The sequence below is a fragment of the Siphateles boraxobius genome, unplaced genomic scaffold (assembly GCF_051911475.1).
Source record: "Siphateles boraxobius isolate OS27281-9 unplaced genomic scaffold, OSU_SipBor_1 63, whole genome shotgun sequence".
NCBI lineage: Eukaryota > Metazoa > Chordata > Actinopteri > Cypriniformes > Leuciscidae > Siphateles > Siphateles boraxobius.
The window spans coordinates 3,105,615-3,123,731 of record NW_027509190.1 but is presented as its reverse complement, the minus strand read 5'-3'; the positions used below and the strand labels follow the sequence as shown (position 1 = coordinate 3,123,731).

At 47.9% G+C, this 18,117-nt stretch overlaps 2 non-coding genes and 1 pseudogene across 2 annotated transcripts; all 3 read left to right on the top strand.

Annotated features, from left to right (window-relative positions):
- The first annotated feature begins 2,363 nt into the window (after positions 1-2,363).
- On the top strand, positions 2,364-2,461 carry LOC143719470 (U6 spliceosomal RNA; annotated as a pseudogene).
- An 11,140-nt stretch (positions 2,462-13,601) lies between these two features.
- On the top strand, positions 13,602-13,708 carry LOC143719450 (U6 spliceosomal RNA). Its single transcript, XR_013196527.1, has one exon. It is a non-coding gene; the product is annotated as a U6 spliceosomal RNA (small nuclear RNA).
- Positions 13,709-14,979: 1,271 nt separating this feature from the next.
- Positions 14,980-15,086, top strand: LOC143719449 (U6 spliceosomal RNA). The gene has a single exon (XR_013196526.1). It is a non-coding gene; the product is annotated as a U6 spliceosomal RNA (small nuclear RNA).
- The last annotated feature ends 3,031 nt before the right edge of the window (positions 15,087-18,117 follow it).

Genomic DNA, 18,117 nt, shown 5'->3' with positions numbered 1-18,117 from the left:
TTGTGTCAAGAACTGGTGCATCTCCAATGTCTATAGCGCACTCTCAGTTTTCCTGCCAATTCTTTTTTTTATGCTTGTACTCTGGGGCCATCGACAAGTGTATCCACTCACTTTCTTCAGCAGATGCCGTTGGGGAACAGGGTTTGACCACAAAGGCAATATCTTTTCCCTTCAAGGTGAGTCACAGAACACCACTGAAACAGAACAATACATTCACACAGAGCAAACTTGAGCTAAAATAAACTTCTAGTTATGATGTTTTCACATTTTTATCATACAGTGACCAGCGGTGCTGTAAATACCTAAAGAGTTGCATATGCCAAGTAGGAATACGTGTAAATGTGGAAAAACATACATGTGGTGTGATTGAACTTCAAGACCCTAGGCACAGTTGTCTATAAATGCAGCAATCATGAGAACAGCTAAATGAAAATACACAACAGCAACCCATCAAAGTTTACAACTCTTGATTAGTTTGAATGCATGATAGCCCAGTGAATGAATTACAAAGTGTGTGAATATGTATCCTCTGGAAGGCAGGCTACACTAATAAACAAGTTTTTTTTAAAGTGGTGAAATGGCTCGCTGGGCTCTACCACCTTGGTGAGGACTTGCTGGGCCCCCAGGTATGCATATGCCTCAAATTATCGGAGCCTTTTTGCTTGTTAAGGCAGCGCCTATGCTGAAAGGAGACCGATTTAGAGAAAAAATCAAAGAATAAATCAAATAAAAAAATCTGTGAAGTCCTTTAAGGTTTTGTTTCCGACGTGTGTCAGAGGGCCTCTACCTCAAAGTCTCCAGAGGATTAATTCCTCCTGCTGCAGTTCGTGTCCAGTTACATCGAGTGCATGCAACGGTGGCGCAAACGGCTAAGCACTTTCCGTTTTCGTGCCAACTCGATTTTTTCTCGAAAACCTGGAGGACACAGCCCATTCAGAGCTTGTATTTTGGTACCATCCATAAGTCTGCCCACCCCATTCTTTCAGTAGATGCTCTCATACATCATGGTGGAATTGGCCATTTATGAACCCTAAAGCTCTAAGATGTCCTATTCCTAAACTGATTGCGCACTCTCAGTTTTCCTGCCAACTCTTTTTTTTATGCTTGTACTCTGGGGCCATCGACGAGTGTGTCCACTCCCTTTCTTCAGCAGATGCCGTTGAGGAACAGGGTTTGACCACAAAGGCAATATCTCCAATGTCTATAGCGCACTCTAAGTTTTCCTGCCAACTCTTTTTTTTTATGCCTGTACTCTGGGGCCATCGACAAGTGTGTCCACTCCCTTTCTTCAGCAGATGCCGTTGGGGAACAGGGTTTGACCACAAAGGCAATATCTTTTCCCTTCAAGGTTGAGTCACAGAACACCACTGAAACAGAACAATACATTCACACAGAGCAAACTTGAGCTAAAATAAACTTCTACTTATGATGTTTTCACATTTTTATCATACAGTGACCAGCGGTGCTGTAAATACCTAAAGAGTTACATATGCCAAGTGGAAAAAAATGTGGAAAAACATACATGTGGTGTGATTGAACTTCAAGACCCTAGGCACAGTTGTCTATAAATGCAGCAATCATGAGAACAGCTAAATGAAAATACACAACAGCAACCCATCAAAGTTTACAACTCTTGATTAGTTTGAATGCATGATAGCCCAGTGAATGAATTACAAAGTGTGTGAATATGTATCCTCTGGAAGGCAGGCTACACTAATAAACAAGGTTTTTTTTAAAGTGGTGAAATGGCTCGCTGGGCTCTACCACCTTGGTGAGGACTTGCTGGGCCCCCAGGTGTGCATATGCCTCAAATTAGCTGAGCCTTTTTGCTTGTTAAGGCAGCGCCTATGCTGAAAGGAGACCGATTTAGAGAAAAAATCAAAGAATAAATCAAATAAAAAAATCTGTGAAGTCCTTTAAGTTTTTGTTTCCGACGTGTCTCAGAGGGCCTCTACCTCAAAGTCTCCAGAGGATTAATTCCTCCTGCTGCAGTTCGTGTCCAGTTACATCGAGTGCATGCAACGGTGGCGCAAACGGCTAAGCACTTTCCGTTTTTCTGCCAACTCGATTTTTTCTCGAAAATCTGGAGGACACAGCCCATTCAGAGCTTGTATTTTGGTACCATCCATAAGTCTGCTCACCCCATTCTTTCAGTAGATGCTCTCATACATCATGGTGGAATTGGCCATTTGTGAACCCTAAAGCTCTAAGATGTCCTATTCCTAAACTCATTGAGCTTTTGCATCAATCATTGTGTCAAGCAAAGGTATGCAGAGGCGAGATGACTCACTGGGCCCTACCACCTTGGTGATAGCTCGCTGGAACCCAAGGTGTATATATGCCTTGAGCTGGGCACCAAACCTGTGCTTGCTAAGGCAGCACATATACTAAAATTGGATCGATACAGAGAAGATTAGCATGGCCCCTGCGAAAAGCTTCGCCATCGTTCTTCTCTGTTTTCGCGCATGCGCATTAGTGCCTTCGCGCATGCCCAGTCGCACAAACGCGGTACAAACGAGACACCATCAAAGCGTAGGATCGAATCCCGACCGAAGCACAAATATTAAACATTATATTACACACTATTATATTCTTATTATGCCTATTTCATGTGTATACATAAAAGTAACATGCCGTGCATTATTTGTTTCACCTTTTTCTGCATAGATATTAAAATCTGTTGTGTTAAACATTATATTGTATTTATATTGTTTATGTTAAATAATATACTGTATTCATATTGTTTCCACTTTTTATATTGTTTCACCCTTTTCTGCATAGATATATTGTATTTATATTGTTTCACCTTTTTCTGCATATATATAAAAATTTGTTATGTTAAACATTATATTACATTTATATTATGTCAATAATTTTATTTCAATGTATAAATAAAAGTTACATGCCGTGTATTATTGTTGTTGTTGTAGTTGTTGTTGATGATGATGATGATGTATAGATGCAGAAAACACCAAACACAGCAGCAGTAGACTACAGTGTGAAATAGATTATTTATTTCAAACTACAATACAATAAAACATGATGATTTTGATGATGATGATGATGATGATGATGATCATAATAATAAAAAAAATAGAGCATCAGAGCAGACACATGGCATAAATGTTCTGGGGCGAGATGCAGAACAGTGGTATTGATGCAGAACAGTGGCACAAGGCTTCATTCCTCTTATTTTAAACCACATCAATCACAGCAGACAGACGCATAGTATAAGGGCTCATTACAGACATGCATGGATAAATAATGCAGCAGCATACAGTGTGAAGTACCAACGCGGCGGCAACAGAGCCAGTGGCAACTGGACGTAACTCCAAAGACAGTGACCACATTATTGACCATACCCACATGTCCAAAATGCCTATATAACTTGTCAGCGCATAAAATCAGAACAGCACAAATGCATGACAATGTGTTATACAGGTGTGAATGTGTTATACAGGTGTGAATGGGACAGACAATGTTTTCTTTTCTTTTTCTTAAGCCATATGATAGGCAGCATACACACACAGTATAGGCCTATATAACTTGTCAGTGCAAAGAATCAGAATAGTACAAAGGCATGGCAATGTTATACAGGTGTGAATGGGATACACAATGTTTTTTTTGCTGTAGAAAAGTTGTGGCAGGTGTGGACCGGTGTTTGTAGGAAGCCTCCACACCGCGGCAAGGTCCCGGTCATTGTGGAGGGTAAAGTCAATGTCTTTAAAAAACAAACAAACAAACACTGAAACAACTATATACACCTGCCCCAGCGAGAATGCGAAATCAGTCCGGGGCTCGACCCTGGTCCTTCATCTCCCTCAGCCAGTCCTCCACACTCTTACCCGCTGCGGCGGCAGAGCAAAAATGTACATTGCCGTAGCGGGTGTGTCCGGTCTCCCTCCGCTTTGGCTGGCCGCATCTCCTGCACTTTTGTTCTTGTGGCACGCCGGCCCGGGCAGCGACGACTGTTCCTGCCGCTGCCCTCTGCTCAGCCCTCTTCCTCCTCAGCCATTCAGTTTTGTACGCAGAGCGAGGCTGAGGAGGAGGAGCAGGAGGTGGTGCAGGCAGCCGAGGGCCGGCGTGATGTGCGGCGGCCAGCGGCAGAGGGAGGACGTGTGGGGCTGGCGTTGTCCGAGGGAGCGTTGGGATGGGGAGCACCCTCACACTCTGCTGGGGCAGTGAGAGGTCCAGAAAGAGAGGCTGTGTTGCCGGAAAAGGTCCTGTTGCAGCTGCAGCAGCCGGTGGTATGGCCAGGACAACAGCTGAGGGGGCAGGCGGTAAAGGCGCCAGTGGGCGCACTGGCGCTGGCAGAACAGGCACCGGTGCTGCCACGGCCGGTGCTGCTGCCAGAGGTCCCGCCGCCCTTGGCGCTGCTGTCCTCGCCTGGCCTGTTGCTGCTGCCGGAGAACGATCCACCGCTGTTGCTGGGCACGGCGCCGAACCCGCTGCCGCTGCCGCTGGTGGTCGTCCCTCTGCTGCAACGCCTGAAGCTAGCACAGTCCTCTCCTTCTCCCGCTGCATCCTGGTGAACCTGAAAACGGATTTCAACGTAGTGTTTTAGTTACATGTACAATTTTGAGAGCATGCCATTCAAGCATGTCATTACCATAACATCAAAAGCATCAAACATACCACAGCGAGAGGGTCCTGGCGTTCAGCTCAAAGAGCTGTATGGGCGCCCGAGCCATCAGCCTCTGGTGGCCCAGCACAAGGTCCCGGATGTGCTGGTACCGAAGCAGTATGCTGTCCCACCGCGACCTCCGGGCACCGCGCGCACGGCTGCCCGAGGGGATCAAGCGGCAGAGCTGGGTGCATACTGCCTCTACCAGCCGGCTTGCGCTGGGACTGCTGGCAGGTCCAGAGGTCTCTCCGACCAGGCAGCTGTGGACAATGGACAAAAACAATGACAGATATGAGCATGATAATGGGCAACATTACATAAAGCAGCTTGTTTGTACACCAGGGAAATGTATGATGGAAGCGTAGCCTTACCGTCTCAAGCTTTCCACACCAGGTATACTGGTGCGGCTTGGCTTGGCTGCCATGAAGCGCCCCTGAGCTGGCCTGTCCCTGTAGCGGGGAGGGTAAACTACTCGGGCCCTGTCGTACGGTGACAGGGCCTCGTAGAGCCTGATAAGCTCGTCTACCCTCCCCTCTGACAAGGCCGGGTCGTGACGCAACCCCACCAAGGCCGTGGCCAACTGGACCACGGCCAGGTACCCCGGCTGGTCATCCGGTCCTCTGTAGTCCTGCAGACACACAAGAAGAGATGGAAAACAATAAGTCAGGTGGATGGAACAGAGCGAGCGCAGTTTTTGGTGATGCGAGATGCACTGCAGTCGCAGACCACAAAGAGGTGGCGTGCTTACCTCAGCAGCCTGCTGAGGCTCTGGCGAGGACCGGCCGGGGGAGTGGGGTGCGGGCTCGGGGGCACCGGTCGGACTGGATGGCTCGGGCGCGGGTGCGTCAGCCGGTCGCCCTGACCGCGGGTCCGTCTGAGGAGCTGGGAACTCGCCAGGCACGTGCAGGGTGAGGTCCTCCACCTCCTGCGGGCCGTCGGCGAGCTCGTCATCCTCGACGAGTTGGGGAACGTCCCCCCCCGCGTCCGGAATGTCAGGGTCCAAGCTGACGTCCTGCAGCACTCTGCCCGTCTGGGAGTACAGGTACTCGATGCCGATGAGTTCCCCTGAAGTACAACAACACAAATCGCATCAGTCAGTCTGGTACAAATATCATTCAGTGTGGACACGTGTAAGCGCGGTGGCTTGAGTGTTCTTACCCGTGTACTCCCTGGGCTTGGTGTAATCCTTGACCACACTCGTGCCAAGCACCCTTTGGCTGAGCTGGTCAAGGGAGTGCTGCAGGGGGCCATTGTAGGAGCGGAGCAGCGGCCGTCCCTCCTGTGCCACGGACGCCGCCCTGTCGGCGTTCCACCGCGTCAACCCCTCCAGGAGAAATGCCTGGAAGTGCCAGGGATTGGCACTTTCTCCTGAGGAGGAACACAGATCTGTTTAGCAGTTTATTCAGTGCACACAATGTGAATGACAGCGAGTCGATGACAGTGAAAGATTGACATGACAGTGAAGCATGTGAAACATACCTGGAATGAAGCGGTTGAGATGCAGGTGGAACGACTCCAGGGACGTGGAGCCTCGTGCACAACGGTACACCGGCAGGCTGATCCCCCCCTTGGTCACCCTGCCGGTCTCAGTGTACAGCTCCACGCCCGGCGGGTCCTGGATGCAATGGAGGTGGCGCCGCTGCTCCGTCCAGATCTTCTGGATGCGGTCTTGGTCCAGCAGGGAAATCCCCATGGTGTCTCGTCCGTTGGCACCGCCGAAGGTTTCCAGGAGGTCACCGATCAGCCGCTCCGTCTCCGCCGCTCCACGCGTGCGGCGACGGCAATGGAGAGCCATATTCTTGCGGCTGACGTGCCTCCACACTCCGGCGTCGGACGAGAAGGTCATCCCCTGCGCCTCAAGCATCCTCTTCTTCGCCTTGAGCAACCGGGCTGCGTCCTCTGGGTCCCACAGGAAGATGCACGAAGACAGCTGCTGCAGGAAGGGTTTATACAGCTGGTGGCTCTCGGTGGTGACACCTGTTATGGAAAAATGCATGTTACATCAAGTTATGGACCCAATGATGTCTCTTACTGTGATGCTGTTTGTTTAATTATTGTTTTTGCCACAACGCACCTGACGCGAACCGCCGCATCAGGTGCCAGATGTCCAGCCGGACCACCAGCTTGTCCCACTTCCCGAACATGTCAGCTGTCTTGGATCCCCCGTGGGACGAACAACAGTCCCGGTCGACGTAGAGGAGCTGAGGCGGCTCCACCCCAGCGTCCCGATACCGCCGCATTAACCCCGCAGCCATGGACAACAGGCCGGCACCCTCGGCGTCCGTGAGCACGGACATGAGCACCTGTCCGTGCTCGTTGCCGACGTTCGTTGCCCACGCTGCGGTCTGGGCGGCAGCACCGGCGAGCTTCCGGGTCACCTGTTTGAAAGAATAAAGCATCTCAGTAAGGCTGCACGCACATAGCCAGAGCGTGATACTCCGCACCACATTTATATACATATATATTTATACATACATAGCACCACATTTACCTTCTTGGTCGAATCCATCTTCAAGACCGTTCCGAAGACGGAGGTGACCCGGGCCTTCACGTCCTCCAGGCGGGAGAGGATGTCGTGGCAGTACACCATTAACAGCCACGCGTACTGGGGCACGGGTGGCGGTTTTGGTGGTGGGGTGCACATGCGCACGACACCTCGCGACGTGAAGGGCTCCATGACGCTGAGGTAGTGTATGGACCGCCGCATCCAGGCCTCTGTGTGTGCCTCACAGAGTTTTTTGTACAGCTGCGTGGCGCTGTTCCCCCGAGTACGCTCACGCAGCTGGATGATTACCCGCCGGTCGCAGGCGAGCCTACAGAGAGGAGCACATCATGTGTTACAGAAGAGCCACACACAGACACACTGTGACAGTGTTCAGACAGGTACTTACTTGTAGGTGAGGATTGCCGGCAAGAGGGCGCAACACACAGACACACTGTGACAGTGGTCAGACAGCTACTTACTTGTAGGTGAGGATTGCCGGGAAGAGGGCGCCACAAACAGACATACTGTGACAGTGTTCAGACAGCTACTTACTTGTAGGTGAGGATTGCCGGGAAGAGGGCGCGATGCCCCTCTCCCAGCTGACCCACGACCTCCTGCGACCAGGCAGCTACCTTCCTCTTACACCGACGGCACTCCAGGTACTCGGTGGCCATCAAGTACCAGCCGTCGATGTCCAGGACCCTCCGGATGGTCCTGTAGAGCCCACACTTGGTGAGGGCCCTATTACAGCATGTCGGCCGGACGCCCCACAGACGCAGGGGCGTCCAGAGGAACAGCCGACACGCGAAGAAGGCAGCTGGTGAGGCGGGTGGCTGAGTGTAACTCGGCCGGGGCTGAGGGGGGTCCCACCACAGCTTGAGGTCTGTGGTGAGTTTGGTCCTCCCCTCGCTGTCTGTCTTGAACAGCTCCCGGCCGATCCACTCCTGCTCTTCCACGGTGAGAGCTGTCCGCCAGCTCTCAGGCAACCGGGACTGTGAGGGAAAAAAACAACACAAACAAACACACTGTAAGGAGGCTGAGAGGAGGTGCTACATGCAGTTTGACAGTCAACTTCACTGAGTTGTGCCGTCCATGAGTACGGGCACGGTGTGTGTGTGTGTGTGTGTGTGTGTCTGTGTTTGTGTTTGTACCTCAGCCGAAGCAGGAGTGGGCGTTGCGGGCTGCTCCACTTTCCTCTCCTTCCTCTTCCTCTTCGCCGGCGCTGGTGCCAGGGTGGCCTCCCCAGATGGCGTCTCCTCCACGGAGACGCGACGGGGCTCCTCCCTGGTCAACGCCGGAGCCCGAGCCGGAACTGCGAGCGTAGGTGGAGCAGCCGCAACTCGAGGTGGTGGCGGTGGGGGAGGGATGGAGGACAACGCCGGAGGAGGTGGACATGGAGGCCTCACCACCAGCGGGAGAGTCTGAAGGACCTGTACGTGAGCTTCAGACACATTCACACACAACAAAATGGCATCAGCACAATGATAGTCATGGGGCAACACACAGGCAGGCAAGACTAAGTGAGTCTGAGTGTTAATGACGTGCAGCATGCCAGTGATTAGATGACGTGCAGAATGCAAGTAATTAGATGACGTACAGCATGCCAGTGATGGGGCAGATGGTTTAGTGCTACAAGGTGAATGTCAAGAGATGCAGCAGGGCCAAGGGAAGTAGACATGTGAAGGTGGTTAAGCAAATCTACATTGCCACTATGTTCTACACATCTACCACCGACAAAGACGGCTACATTACCTGCCAAACCTACCTTTGGTCTTCAAGCATCAGCTGTAGAGACCAGTAAATGAAACCATTACAGTTAATACAAAAATACCGCCAGAAGAATATATATTGAGGGCAAATGTTACAGTGTGACGTGTCCAGTGTGGTGCCAGTTACCCGTTTCTAAGTCAGTGGCCATCTGGACCAGATCCTCGTCCGTCACCTCTGTGGGGGGGGGCGGTGGCGGAACCGAGGGGCACTGGTCTCTGACGGATGTAGACACCGCTGTGGGGTGGGAGGGCAATGGTTAGTTAATCCTGTACACTGAACCACTGTTGTGTTAAAGAGAAAGAAAGAGATCTACCTGGAACTGCAGGCCGTGCTGGTGTGGTCATCAGCTTCCTGACCTTGGCCTGCAGCTCACCTGGGGCCATTGGACGCCTTCCCAGTAGGGCCGAGAACATGGGAGCGATCGGCTTGCGCGGCGGCAGCGCGGTGGAAGCAGCGGCCTTGCTGGGGCCACTGCTGGTGGTGGGGGTGCTGCTGCTGCTGCTGCTGCTGCTGCTGCTGCTGCTGGTGGGAGGTGGGGGGGTAGCAGCCACCTCTGCCGACCGCTCCTTGTCTCGGCCCAGGATGTACTTCCTGGCGGCGTCCATCGAGGTCCCAGGCTGCGGTGTCTTCCGCCGTAGCCACTTGACAAAGCTGCAAGACAATGATCAAAGATTAACACGCATATCAACAAGTCACAGCACCCTGTCGACAGTTCACTGCCCTTCACCACAACAGGACTTACTTCTGGTGCTGCTTCTCCTTGGAGTCGTACAGGTCCTTCAGGGTGGCCTCCTTGTAGTCCCCAAAGCCAACAAGCGCCTCGCCCTCACACCCGGGCTGAGTGGCGCGAGCCCGGGCCTCCTCGTGCACCCGGTGGTAACGCAGCTGCTCAGCAAAAGCAGGGTGGGCGCACGAGTACCGGGCGAGTGCGTCCTTGTTGGCCATAAGGGGGCTGTCGGAGGCACTTTTCTCCCGCTCCCGCTGGTGGCTGGCAACCAACTGCGTGGTGTAGCCCACGTCGTTCTCCAGGAGCCAACGGAAAGTTTGACCCTGGTACTTGCCAAACTGGATGCTGTGGCAGCCCAGCACCAGCATGGGGTTACCAGGGTCACCGCCCTTGGAGACGACGTGGGCTTGGGCCTCCTTCTCCACCTCCTCTGGCTTCTTGGCCCTCGCAGCAGTGGCGGTCCCGCGTGGCCCCTTGGCGGCGATGAAGGCCGCCGCCTCATCAGAGGCCCGCAGGACAAGCTGCTGCGAGGCCGTCAATTTAAATTTTGCAAAAACCATCTCTACAATGACATAGCACAGCGTTAAGGGAGCATTACAGGTTAAACTACATGTTAATTGCCATATTAACAGGAATATCACACATAAGATTAATGATATACTAGTACTACACATTCACTATTGAAATATTAACGTTAAAAAATGAACATAACTTGACACAACAGGTAAATAATGACAGGTAAACAAACAGGCATATTGTTAATGCATAAAAAATACACTTAAACTTTATATTTTGATTTCACGTGGTGATATTATAATCTTAAGGGTCTAAAGATACTAACTGTATGGTCTTTTCATCATTTAATTTTGTTTTCAGAGATCGTCACATGTTGTCCCGTTCATTTCCAATGCAATGGATTACATTACATTACATTACATGCTAGCGATCTCTCAAAATGTATTTAATCTTTGATCAGACTACCTGGTTATCTTCATTAGACCACGTAGATGTAGTTACTACAGTTTGGAGTCGAAATTCAAAGTGTAAATATGGTTTAAATGTGTTAACCGGACGCCTGACGTACGTTAACGTATCTTTAAATAACGTTATCAAAACCAGCGATTGACAGCATAATACATCAACAAATTCCATGTCAGTACATTGTAAAAGTACTCTGGGAAGACAATGTTATGTCAGTACATTCGTAATATTCTATTTATTTTTGTTTTACTCACTGACTCACTCGTTGACTCGTTGTCAGTTGCTTTGGTGGTTGCTATGACAAACGCTTGATTATACTAACCGCTGATTGGCCCAAAACGCTCGACAAACGCTTGAGTATACTAACCGTTGATTGGCCCAAAACGCTCGACAAACGCTCGACAATACGAGCTGCTGATTGGCTAAAAACCGAAAACGCTCGACAAACGCTCGACAATCCGAGCTGCTGATTGGCCCAAAACCGAAAACGCTCGACAAAGGCTCGACAATCCGAGCTGCTGATTGGCCGTCATCCAGAGAACATTGCACGCAAATCCGTGAAGCGCTCCATATTTTTGCAGCTGTGATCAAAGCCTGCTTCACTGGACTTGATTCATCCCCTCCTGCCACTCTTTGTTTTCATTCTTGTTCTCTTGTGTCAAGAACTGGTGCATCTCCAATGTCTATAGCGCACTCTCAGTTTTCCTGCCAATTCTTTTTTTTATGCTTGTACTCTGGGGCCATCGACAAGTGTATCCACTCACTTTCTTCAGCAGATGCCGTTGGGGAACAGGGTTTGACCACAAAGGCAATATCTTTTCCCTTCAAGGTGAGTCACAGAACACCACTGAAACAGAACAATACATTCACACAGAGCAAACTTGAGCTAAAATAAACTTCTAGTTATGATGTTTTCACATTTTTATCATACAGTGACCAGCGGTGCTGTAAATACCTAAAGAGTTGCATATGCCAAGTAGGAATACGTGTAAATGTGGAAAAACATACATGTGGTGTGATTGAACTTCAAGACCCTAGGCACAGTTGTCTACAAATGCAGCAATCATGAGAACAGCTAAATGAAAATACACAACAGCAACCCATCAAAGTTTACAACTCTTGATTAGTTTGAATGCATGATAGCCCAGTGAATGAATTACAAAGTGTGTGAATATGTATCCTCTGGAAGGCAGGCTACACTAATAAACAAGTTTTTTTTAAAGTGGTGAAATGGCTCGCTGGGCTCTACCACCTTGGTGAGGACTTGCTGGGCCCCCAGGTATGCATATGCCTCAAATTATCGGAGCCTTTTTGCTTGTTAAGGCAGCGCCTATGCTGAAAGGAGACCGATTTAGAGAAAAAATCAAAGAATAAATCAAATAAAAAAATCTGTGAAGTCCTTTAAGGTTTTGTTTCCGACGTGTGTCAGAGGGCCTCTACCTCAAAGTCTCCAGAGGATTAATTCCTCCTGCTGCAGTTCGTGTCCAGTTACATCGAGTGCATGCAACGGTGGCGCAAACGGCTAAGCACTTTCCGTTTTCGTGCCAACTCGATTTTTTCTCGAAAACCTGGAGGACACAGCCCATTCAGAGCTTGTATTTTGGTACCATCCATAAGTCTGCCCACCCCATTCTTTCAGTAGATGCTCTCATACATCATGGTGGAATTGGCCATTTATGAACCCTAAAGCTCTAAGATGTCCTATTCCTAAACTGATTGCGCACTCTCAGTTTTCCTGCCAACTCTTTTTTTTATGCTTGTACTCTGGGGCCATCGACGAGTGTGTCCACTCCCTTTCTTCAGCAGATGCCGTTGAGGAACAGGGTTTGACCACAAAGGCAATATCTCCAATGTCTATAGCGCACTCTAAGTTTTCCTGCCAACTCTTTTTTTTATGCCTGTACTCTGGGGCCATCGACAAGTGTGTCCACTCCCTTTCTTCAGCAGATGCCGTTGGGGAACAGGGTTTGACCACAAAGGCAATATCTTTTCCCTTCAAGGTTGAGTCACAGAACACCACTGAAACAGAACAATACATTCACACAGAGCAAACTTGAGCTAAAATAAACTTCTACTTATGATGTTTTCACATTTTTATCATACAGTGACCAGCGGTGCTGTAAATACCTAAAGAGTTACATATGCCAAGTGGAAAAAAATGTGGAAAAACATACATGTGGTGTGATTGAACTTCAAGACCCTAGGCACAGTTGTCTATAAATGCAGCAATCATGAGAACAGCTAAATGAAAATACACAACAGCAACCCATCAAAGTTTACAACTCTTGATTAGTTTGAATGCATGATAGCCCAGTGAATGAATTACAAAGTGTGTGAATATGTATCCTCTGGAAGGCAGGCTACACTAATAAACAAGGTTTTTTTAAAGTGGTGAAATGGCTCGCTGGGCTCTACCACCTTGGTGAGGACTTGCTGAGCCCCCAGTTGTGCATATGCCTCAAATTAGCTGAGCCTTTTTGCTTGTTAAGGCAGCGCCTATGCTGAAAGGAGACCGATTTAGAGAAAAAATCAAAGAATAAATCAAATAAAAAAATCTGTGAAGTCCTTTAAGTTTTTGTTTCCGACGTGTGTCAGAGGGCCTCTACCTCAAAGTCTCCAGAGGATTAATTCCTCCTGCTGCAGTTCGTGTCCAGTTACATCGAGTGCATGCAACGGTGGCGCAAACGGCTAAGCACTTTCCGTTTTTCTGCCAACTCGATTTTTTCTCGAAAATCTGGAGGACACAGCCCATTCAGAGCTTGTATTTTGGTACCATCCATAAGTCTGCCCACCCCATTCTTTCAGTAGATGCTCTCATACATCATGGTGGAATTGGCCATTTGTGAACCCTAAAGCTCTAAGATGTCCTATTCCTAAACTCATTGAGCTTTTGCATCAATCATTGTGTCAAGCAAAGGTATGCAGAGGCGAGATGACTCGCTGGGCCCTACCACCTTGGTGATAGCTCGCTGGAACCCAAGGTCCATATATGCCTTGAGCTGGGCACCAAACCTGTGCTTGCTAAGGCAGCACATATACTAAAATTGGATCGATACAGAGAAGATTAGCATGGCCCCTGCGAAAGGATGACACGCAAATCCGTGAAGCGCTCCATATTTTTGCAGCTGTGATCAAAGCCTGCTTCACTGGACTTGATTCATCCCCTCCTGCCACTCTTTGTTTTCATTCTTGTTCTCTTGTGTCAAGAACTGGTGCATCTCCAATGTCTATAGCGCACTCTCAGTTTTCCTGCCAATTCTTTTTTTTATGCTTGTACTCTGGGGCCATCGACAAGTGTATCCACTCACTTTCTTCAGCAGATGCCGTTGGGGAACAGGGTTTGACCACAAAGGCAATATCTTTTCCCTTCAAGGTGAGTCACAGAACACCACTGAAACAGAACAATACATTCACACAGAGCAAACTTGACCTAAAATAAACTTCTAGTTATGATGTTTTCACATTTTTATCATACAGTGACCAGCGGTGCTGTAAATACCTAAAGAGTTGCATATGCCAAGTAGGAATACGTGTAAATGTGGAAAAACATACATGTGGTGTGATTGAACTTCAAGACCCTAGGCACAGTTGTCTATAAATGCAGCAATCATGAGAACAGCTAAATGAAAATACACAACAGCAACCCATCAAAGTTTACAACTCTTGATTAGTTTGAATGCATGATAGCCCAGTGAATGAATTACAAAGTGTGTGAATATGTATCCTCTGGAAGGCAGGCTACACTAATAAACAAGTTTTTTTTAAAGTGGTGAAATGGCTCGCTGGGCTCTACCACCTTGGTGAGGACTTGCTGGGCCCCCAGGTGTGCATATGCCTCAAATTAGCTGAGCCTTTTTGCTTGTTAAGGCAGCGCCTATGCTGAAAGGAGACCGATTTAGAGAAAAAATCAAAGAATAAATCAAATAAAAAAATCTGTGAAGTCCTTTAAGTTTTTGTTTCCGACGTGTCTCAGAGGGCCTCTACCTCAAAGTCTCCAGAGGATTAATTCCTCCTGCTGCAGTTCGTGTCCAGTTACATCGAGTGCATGCAACGGTGGCGCAAACGGCTAAGCACTTTCCGTTTTTCTGCCAACTCGATTTTTTCTCGAAAATCTGGAGGACACAGCCCATTCAGAGCTTGTATTTTGGAACTATCCATAAGTCTGCTCACCCCATTCTTTCAGTAGATGCTCTCATACATCATGGTGGAATTGGCCATTTGTGAACCCTAAAGCTCTAAGATGTCCTATTCCTAAACTCATTGAGCTTTTGCATCAATCATTGTGTCAAGCAAAGGTATGCAGAGGCGAGATGACTCACTGGGCCCTACCACCTTGGTGATAGCTCGCTGGAACCCAAGGTGTATATATGCCTTGAGCTGGGCACCAAACCTGTGCTTGCTAAGGCAGCACATATACTAAAATTGGATCGATACAGAGAAGATTAGCATGGCCCCTGCGAAAGGATGACACGCAAATCCGTGAAGCGCTCCATATTTTTGCAGCTGTGATCAAAGCCTGCTTCACTGGACTTGATTCATCCCCTCCTGCCACTCTTTGTTTTCATTCTTGTTCTCTTGTGTCAAGAACTGGTGCATCTCCAATGTCTATAGCGCACTCTCAGTTTTCCTGCCAATTCTTTTTTTTATGCTTGTACTCTGGGGCCATCGACAAGTGTATCCACTCACTTTCTTCAGCAGATGCCGTTGGGGAACAGGGTTTGACCACAAAGGCAATATCTTTTCCCTTCAAGGTGAGTCACAGAACACCACTGAAACAGAACAATACATTCACACAGAGCAAACTTGAGCTAAAATAAACTTCTAGTTATGATGTTTTCACATTTTTATCATACAGTGACCAGCGGTGCTGTAAATACCTAAAGAGTTGCATATGCCAAGTAGGAATACGTGTAAATGTGGAAAAACATACATGTGGTGTGATTGAACTTCAAGACCCTAGGCACAGTTGTCTATAAATGCAGCAATCATGAGAACAGCTAAATGAAAATACACAACAGCAACCCATCAAAGTTTACAACTCTTGATTAGTTTGAATGCATGATAGCCCAGTGAATGAATTACAAAGTGTGTGAATATGTATCCTCTGGAAGGCAGGCTACACTAATAAACAAGTTTTTTTTAAAGTGGTGAAATGGCTCGCTGGGCTCTACCACCTTGGTGAGGACTTGCTGGGCCCCCAGGTATGCATATGCCTCAAATTAACGGAGCCTTTTTGCTTGTTAAGGCAGCGCCTATGCTGAAAGGAGACCGATTTAGAGAAAAAATCAAAGAATAAATCAAATAAAAAAATCTGTGAAGTCCTTTAAGGTTTTGTTTCCGACGTGTGTCAGAGGGCCTCTACCTCAAAGTCTCCAGAGGATTAATTCCTCCTGCTGCAGTTCGTGTCCAGTTACATCGAGTGCATGCAACGGTGGCGCAAACGGCTAAGCACTTTCCGTTTTCGTGCCAACTCGATTTTTTCTCGAAAACCTGGAGGACACAGCCCATTCAGAGCTTGTATTTTGGTACCATCCATAAGTCTGCCCACCCCATTCTTTCAGTAGATGCTCTCATACATCATGGTGGAATTGGCCATTTATGAACCCTAAAGCTCTAAGATGTCCTATTCCTAAACTGATTGCGCACTCTCAGTTTTCCTGCCAACTCTTTTTTTTATGCTTGTACTCTGGGGCCATCGACGAGTGTGTCCACTCCCTTTCTTCAGCAGATGCCGTTGAGGAACAGGGTTTGACCACAAAGGCAATATCTCCAATGTCTATAGCGCACTCTAAGTTTTCCTGCCAACTCTTTTTTTTATGCCTGTACTCTGGGGCCATCGACAAGTGTGTCCACTCCCTTTCTTCAGCAGATGCCGTTGGGGAACAGGGTTTGACCACAAAGGCAATATCTTTTCCCTTCAAGGTTGAGTCACAGAACACCACTGAAACAGAACAATACATTCACACAGAGCAAACTTGAGCTAAAATAAACTTCTACTTATGATGTTTTCACATTTTTATCATACAGTGACCAGCGGTGCTGTAAATACCTAAAGAGTTACATATGCCAAGTGGAAAAAAATGTGGAAAAACATACATGTGGTGTGATTGAACTTCAAGACCCTAGGCACAGTTGTCTATAAATGCAGCAATCATGAGAACAGCTAAATGAAAATACACAACAGCAACCCATCAAAGTTTACAACTCTTGATTAGTTTGAATGCATGATAGCCCAGTGAATGAATTACAAAGTGTGTGAATATGTATCCTCTGGAAGGCAGGCTACACTAATAAACAAGGTTTTTTTTAAAGTGGTGAAATGGCTCGCTGGGCTCTACCACCTTGGTGAGGACTTGCTGGGCCCCCAGGTGTGCATATGCCTCAAATTAGCTGAGCCTTTTTGCTTGTTAAGGCAGCGCCTATGCTGAAAGGAGACCGATTTAGAGAAAAAATCAAAGAATAAATCAAATAAAAAAATCTGTGAAGTCCTTTAAGGTTTTGTTTCCGACGTGTGTCAGAGGGCCTCTACCTCAAAGTCTCCAGAGGATTAATTCCTCCTGCTGCAGTTCGTGTCCAGTTACATCGAGTGCATGCAACGGTGGCGCAAACGGCTAAGCACTTTCCGTTTTCGTGCCAACTCGATTTTTTCTCGAAAACCTGGAGGACACAGCCCATTCAGAGCTTGTATTTTGGTACCATCCATAAGTCTGCCCACCCCATTCTTTCAGTAGATGCTCTCATACATCATGGTGGAATTGGCCATTTATGAACCCTAAAGCTCTAAGATGTCCTATTCCTAAACTGATTGCGCACTCTCAGTTTTCCTGCCAACTCTTTTTTTTATGCTTGTACTCTGGGGCCATCGACGAGTGTGTCCACTCCCTTTCTTCAGCAGATGCCGTTGAGGAACAGGGTTTGACCACAAAGGCAATATCTCCAATGTCTATAGCGCACTCTAAGTTTTCCTGCCAACTCTTTTTTTTATGCCTGTACTCTGGGGCCATCGACAAGTGTGTCCACTCCCTTTCTTCAGCAGATGCCGTTGGGGAACAGGGTTTGACCACAAAGGCAATATCTTTTCCCTTCAAGGTTGAGTCACAGAACACCACTGAAACAGAACAATACATTCACACAGAGCAAACTTGAGCTAAAATAAACTTCTACTTATGATGTTTTCACATTTTTATCATACAGTGACCAGCGGTGCTGTAAATACCTAAAGAGTTACATATGCCAAGTGGAAAAAAATGTGGAAAAACATACATGTGGTGTGATTGAACTTCAAGACCCTAGGCACAGTTGTCTATAAATGCAGCAATCATGAGAACAGCTAAATGAAAATACACAACAGCAACCCATCAAAGTTTACAACTCTTGATTAGTTTGAATGCATGATAGCCCAGTGAATGAATTACAAAGTGTGTGAATATGTATCCTCTGGAAGGCAGGCTACACTAATAAACAAGGTTTTTTTAAAGTGGTGAAATGGCTCGCTGGGCTCTACCACCTTGGTGAGGACTTGCTGAGCCC